Genomic DNA, 6,000 nt, shown 5'->3' on the forward strand with positions numbered 1-6,000 from the left:
CTTCATAAAGTAACTTTCAGTGTTCCAGGAAGTAAAGGATTGTACACAATTACTTCATAAAATAACTCAGTGTTCCAGGAAGTAAAGGATTGCACACAATTACTTCATAAAGTAGCTTTCAGTGTTCCGGGAAGTAAAGGATTGCACATTACTTCATAAAGTAACGTTCAGTGTTCCAGGAAGTAAAGGATTGCACACAATTACTTCATAAAGTAACTTTCAGTGTTCCAAGAAGTAAAGGATTGCACACAATTACTTCATAAAGTAACTTTCAGAGTTCCAGGAAGTAAAGGATTGCACACAATTACTTCATAAAGTAACTTTCAGTGTTCCAGGAAGTAAATGATTGCACATAATTATATCATAAAGTAACTTTCAGTGTTCCAGGAAGTAAAGGATTGCACATAATTACTTCATAAAGTAACTCAGTGTTCCAGGAAGTAAAGGATTGCACACAATTACTTCATAAAATAACTCAGTGTTCCAGGAAGTAAAGGATTGCACACAATTACTTCATAAAGTAACTTTCAGTGTTCCAGGAAGTAAAGGATTGCACACAATTACTTCATAAAGTAACTTTCAGTGTTCCAAGAAGTAAAAGATTGCACACAATTACTTCATAAAGTAACTTTCAGTGTTCCAGGAAGTAAAGGATTGCACACAACTACTTCATAAAGTAACTTTCAGTGTTCCAGGAAGTAAAGGATTGCACATAATTACTTCATAAAGTAACTTTCAGTGTTCTAGGAAGTAAAGGATTGCACACAATTACTTCATAAAGTAACTTTCAGTGTTCCAGGAAGTAAAGGATTGCACACAATTACTTCATAAAGTAGCTTTCCGTGTTCCAGGAAGTAAAGGATTGCACACAATTACTTCATAAAGTAACTTTCAGTGTTCCAGGAAGTAAAGGATTGCACACAATTACTTCGTAAAGTAACTTTCAGTGTTCCAAGAAGTAAAGGATTTCACACAATTACTTCATAAAGTAACTTTCAGTGTTCCAGGATGCAAAGGATTGCACACAATTACTTCATAAAATAACTCAGTGTTCCAGGAAGTAAAGGATTGCACACAATTACTTCATAAAGTAGCTTACAGTGTTCCGGGAAGTAAAGGATTGCACATTACTTCATAAAGTAACGTTCAGTGTTCCAGGAAGTAAAGGATTGCACACAATTACTTCATAAAGTAACTTTCAGTGTTCCAGGAAGTAAAGGATTGCACATAACTACTTCATAAAGTAACTTTCAGTGTTCCAGGAAGTAAAGGATTGCACATAATTACTTCATAAAGTAACTCAGTGTTCCAGGAAGTAAAGGATTGCACACAATTACTTCATAAAATAACTCAGTGTTCCAGGAAGTAAAGGATTGCACACAATTACTTCATAAAGTAACTTTCAGTGTTCCAGGAAGTAAAGGATTGCACACAATTACTTCATAAAGTAGCTTTCGTGTTCCAGGAAGTAAAGGATTGCACAGAATTACTTCATAAAGTAACTTTCAGTGTTCCAAGAAGTAAAGGATTGCACACAATTACTTCATAAAGTAACTTTCAGTGTTCCAGGAAGTAAAGGATTGCACACAATTACTTCATAAAGTAACTTTCAGAGTTCCAGGAAGTAAAGGATTGCACACAATTACTTCATAAAGTAACTTTCAGTGTTCCAGGAAGTAAAGGATTGCACATAATTATATCATAAAGTAACTTTCAGTGTTCCAGGAAGTAAAGGATTGCACACAATTACTTCATAAAGTAACTTTCAGTGTTCTAAGAAGTAAATGATTGCACACAATTACTTCATAAAGTAACTTTCAGTGTTCCAGGAAGTAAAGGATTGCACACAATTACTTCATAAAATAACTCAGTGTTCCAGGAAGTAAAGGATTGCACACAATTACTTCATAAAGTAGCTTTCAGTGTTCCAGGAAGTAAAGGATTGCACATTACTTCATAAAGTAACATTCAGTGTTCCAGGAAGTAAAGGATTGCACACAATTACTTCATAAAGTAACTTTCAGTGTTCCAAGAAGTAAGGGATTGCACACAACTACTTCATAAAGTAACTTTCAGTGTTCTAAGAAGTAAATGATTGCACACAATTACTTCATAAAGTAACTTTCAGTGTTCCAAGAAGTAAAGGATTGCACACAACTACTTCATAAAGTAACTTTCAGAGTTCCAAGAAGTGAAGGATTGCACACAATTACTTCATAAAGTAACTTTCAGTGTTCCAGGAAGTAAATGATTGCACATAATTACTTCATAAAGTAACTTTCAGTGTTCCAGGAAGTAAAGGATTGCACACAATTACTTCATAAAATAACTCAGTGTTTCAAGAAGTAAAGGATTGCACACAATTACTTCATAAAGTAGCTTTCCGTGTTCCAGGAAGTAAAGGATTGCACACAATTACTTCATAAAGTAACTTTCAGTGTTCCAGGAAGTAAAGGATTGCACACAATTACTTCGTAAAGTAACTTTCAGTGTTCCAAGAAGTAAAGGATTTCACACAATTACTTCATAAAGTAACTTTCAGTGTTCCAGGATGCAAAGGATTGCACACAATTACTTCATAAAATAACTCAGTGTTCCAGGAAGTAAAGGATTGCACACAATTACTTCATAAAGTAGCTTACAGTGTTCCGGGAAGTAAAGGATTGCACATTACTTCATAAAGTAACGTTCAGTGTTCCAGGAAGTAAAGGATTGCACACAATTACTTCATAAAGTAACTTTCAGTGTTCCAGGAAGTAAAGGATTGCACATAACTACTTCATAAAGTAACTTTCAGTGTTCCAGGAAGTAAAGGATTGCACATAATTACTTCATAAAGTAACTCAGTGTTCCAGGAAGTAAAGGATTGCACACAATTACTTCATAAAATAACTCAGTGTTCCAGGAAGTAAAGGATTGCACACAATTACTTCATAAAGTAACTTTCAGTGTTCCAGGAAGTAAAGGATTGCACACAATTACTTCATAAAGTAGCTTTCCGTGTTCCAGGAAGTAAAGGATTGCACAGAATTACTTCATAAAGTAACTTTCAGTGTTCCAAGAAGTAAAGGATTGCACACAATTACTTCATAAAGTAACTTTCAGTGTTCCAGGAAGTAAAGGATTGCACACAATTACTTCATAAAATAACTCAGTGTTCCAGGAAGTAAAGGATTGCACACAATTACTTCATAAAGTAACTTTCAGTGTTCCAGGAAGTAAAGGATTGCACACAATTACTTCATAAAGTAGCTTTCCATGTTCCAGGAAGTAAAGGATTGCACACAATTACTTCATAAAGTAACTTTCAGTGTTCCAAGAAGTAAAGGATTGCACACAACTACTTCATAAAGTAACTTTCAGAGTTCCAAGAAGTAAAAGATTGCACACAATTACTTCATAAAGTAACTTTCAGTGTTCCAGGAAGTAAAGGATTGCACACAACTACTTCATAAAGTAACTCAGTGTTCCAGGAAGTAAAGGATTGCACACAATTACTTCATAAAATAACTCAGTGTTCCAGGAAGTAAAGGATTGCACACAATTACTTCATAAAGTAACTTTCAGTGTTCCAGGAAGTAAAGGATTGCACACAATTACTTCATAAAGTAGCTTTCAGTGTTCCAGGAAGTAAAGGATTGCACACAATTACTTCATAAAGTAACTTTCAGTGTTCCAGGAAGTAAAGGATTGCACACAATTACTTCATAAAGTAACTTTCAGTCTTCCAGGAATAAAGGATTGCACACAATTACTTCATAAAGTAACTTTCAGTGTTCCAAGAAGTAAAGGATTGCACACAAATACTTCATAAAGTAACTTTCAATGTTACAGGAAGTAAAGGATTGCACATTACTTCATAAAGTAACTTTCAGTGTTCCAGGAAGTAAAGGATTGCACACAATTACTTCATAAAGTAACTTTCAGTGTTCCAGGAAGTAAATGATTGCACATAATTACTTCATAAAGTAACTTTTAGTGTTCCAGAAAGTAAATGATTGCACATAATTACTTCATAAAGTATCTCAGTGTTCCAGGAAGTAAAGGATTGCACACAATTACTTCATAAAGTAACTTTTCGTGTTCCAGGAATAAAGGATTGCACACAATTACTTCATAAAGTAACTTTCAGTGTTCCAGGAAGTAAAGGATTGCACACAATTACTTCATAAAGTAACTTTCAGTGTTCCAGGAAGTAAAGGATTGCACACAATTACTTCATAAAGTAACTTTTAGTGTTCCAGGAATAAAGGATTGCACACAAATACTTCATAAAGTAACTTTTAGTGTTCCAGAAAGTAAATGATTGCACATAATTACTTCATAAAGTAACTCAGTGTTCCAGGAAGTAAAGGATTGCACACAATTACTTCATAAAGTAACTTTTAGTGTTCCAGGAATAAAGGATTGCACATAATTACTTCATAAAGTAACTCAGTGTTCCAGGAAGTAAAGGATTGCACACAATTACTTCATAAAGTAACTTTCAGTGTTCCAGGAAGTAAATGATTGCACATAATTACTTCATAAAGTAACTTTTAGTGTTCCAGAAAGTAAATGATTGCACATAATTACTTCATAAAGTAACTCAGTGTTCCAGGAAGTAAAGGATTGCACACAATTACTTCATAAAGTAACTTTTAGTGTTCCAGGAATAAAGGATTGCACACAATTACTTCATAAAGTAACTTTCAGTGTTCCAGGAAGTAAAGGATTGCACACAATTACTTCATAAAGTAACTTTCAGTGTTCCAGGAAGTAAAGGATTGCACACAATTACTTCATAAAGTAACTTTCAGTGTTCCAGGAAGTAAAGGATTGCACATAACTATTTCATAAAGTAACATGAACTTTAATACTGCTTCCCCCATTTCTGAAAATTGGAAATTCACCCCTTCCCCCCCCTTATTAGACCACCCTGGAAACTCATTAGGCATTTAGGTTTATGATTGTCCAATGAGGTGCACATAATCTACCAGTTCCCAAGAACAATAACTGGTAAAAACATTTGGTCTACAAGGGAAGTGCTTCCATGGACCATGTTACATTCTCAGATCTAGTTCTTGTTTCTATCACTGATTTCTTCTCTTCAATATAAGTCTTATGTGACTTCAAAAAGTTCAATTCAATTTTAAAAAGTCCTATAGAGCCCAATAAAATATAAACATGTTTCATATAAACTCTATAATAACTAATACTTTTGTTGTCGTACCAAAAATGTTACTTTTTAATTAGTCTGTGCAAACTTTAACTGGTAGCTAAAACCATTCTTAATATAGCAAGTTCAGGGATTTTGGACAAGAATTTAAACTTTAACGTAGACAACAAAGGTACATAACAGACAATGAGGTAAGATGTATACAACTGTTTATTCGTAACCCGTAACACAGTGTTATCTCAACAAACTGGCTTGGCTTCGATTTTGAGTATCTGAGGTCTAGCTACTAGAGTGAATGATACCAAAATCGTAAAGCAAGATAAAGGAGCAACTGAGAACCGAATAAAATAATTCCAGCTTGAGAATTGTGTGAATTCATCATTTTTATTGTGAGACCAAATGTTCTGGTGCGGTATGTTATAATCCTTAGATTACTATTGTTATACACATATAATCTTACCTATATACACCTTTACTTTACCCTTTGCGTAAGTTCATGCCTCATGAAGTTCAGACATAAACTGTGCAAAATAGTGACAGAGATACGAACAAAATTTGTAATTTCTAGCCTTCCACGTGTAACCCAATCAGACGTATAACTTGTAAACAGTCAGAACGGATGTGATCAAACAACAGGCAGAACAGCGTAGAAATTGAGAGAAGGTATAAATTACATGAATTTATTTATATTAAGATACATTAAATATAAAATAACAAATTGTTACAAACTCCAGTAAAGTGCAGTTTTTACCTAACTTTTGCCTACAGTTTCTGATTTAAAGAATTATCACTGTATTTATCTCTGAAAAGACGGCTAAAATAAACTGTAAATATGAGAAACT

General features: G+C 33.8%; 1 protein-coding gene across 6 annotated transcripts in view; it reads right to left on the minus strand.

Moving 5' to 3' along the window:
• LOC143248504 (uncharacterized) overlaps positions 1 to 5,776 on the minus strand; it is a 43,698-nt gene extending 37,922 nt beyond the window's left edge. For 5 of the 6 annotated variants that reach the window (XR_013027019.1, XR_013027025.1, XR_013027023.1 and 2 more), the window contains exon 1: positions 5,619 to 5,776. The gene's annotated coding sequence lies outside the window, so the exon portion shown is untranslated. The remainder of the gene's footprint in view (positions 1 to 5,618) is intronic. The other variant, XR_013027021.1, reaches the window with a different exon arrangement.
• Between the last annotated feature and the right edge of the window lie 224 nt (positions 5,777 to 6,000).

Source organism: Tachypleus tridentatus, chromosome 4 (assembly GCF_004210375.1).
Source record: "Tachypleus tridentatus isolate NWPU-2018 chromosome 4, ASM421037v1, whole genome shotgun sequence".
NCBI classification, from domain to species: Eukaryota; Metazoa; Arthropoda; class Merostomata; order Xiphosura; family Limulidae; genus Tachypleus; species Tachypleus tridentatus.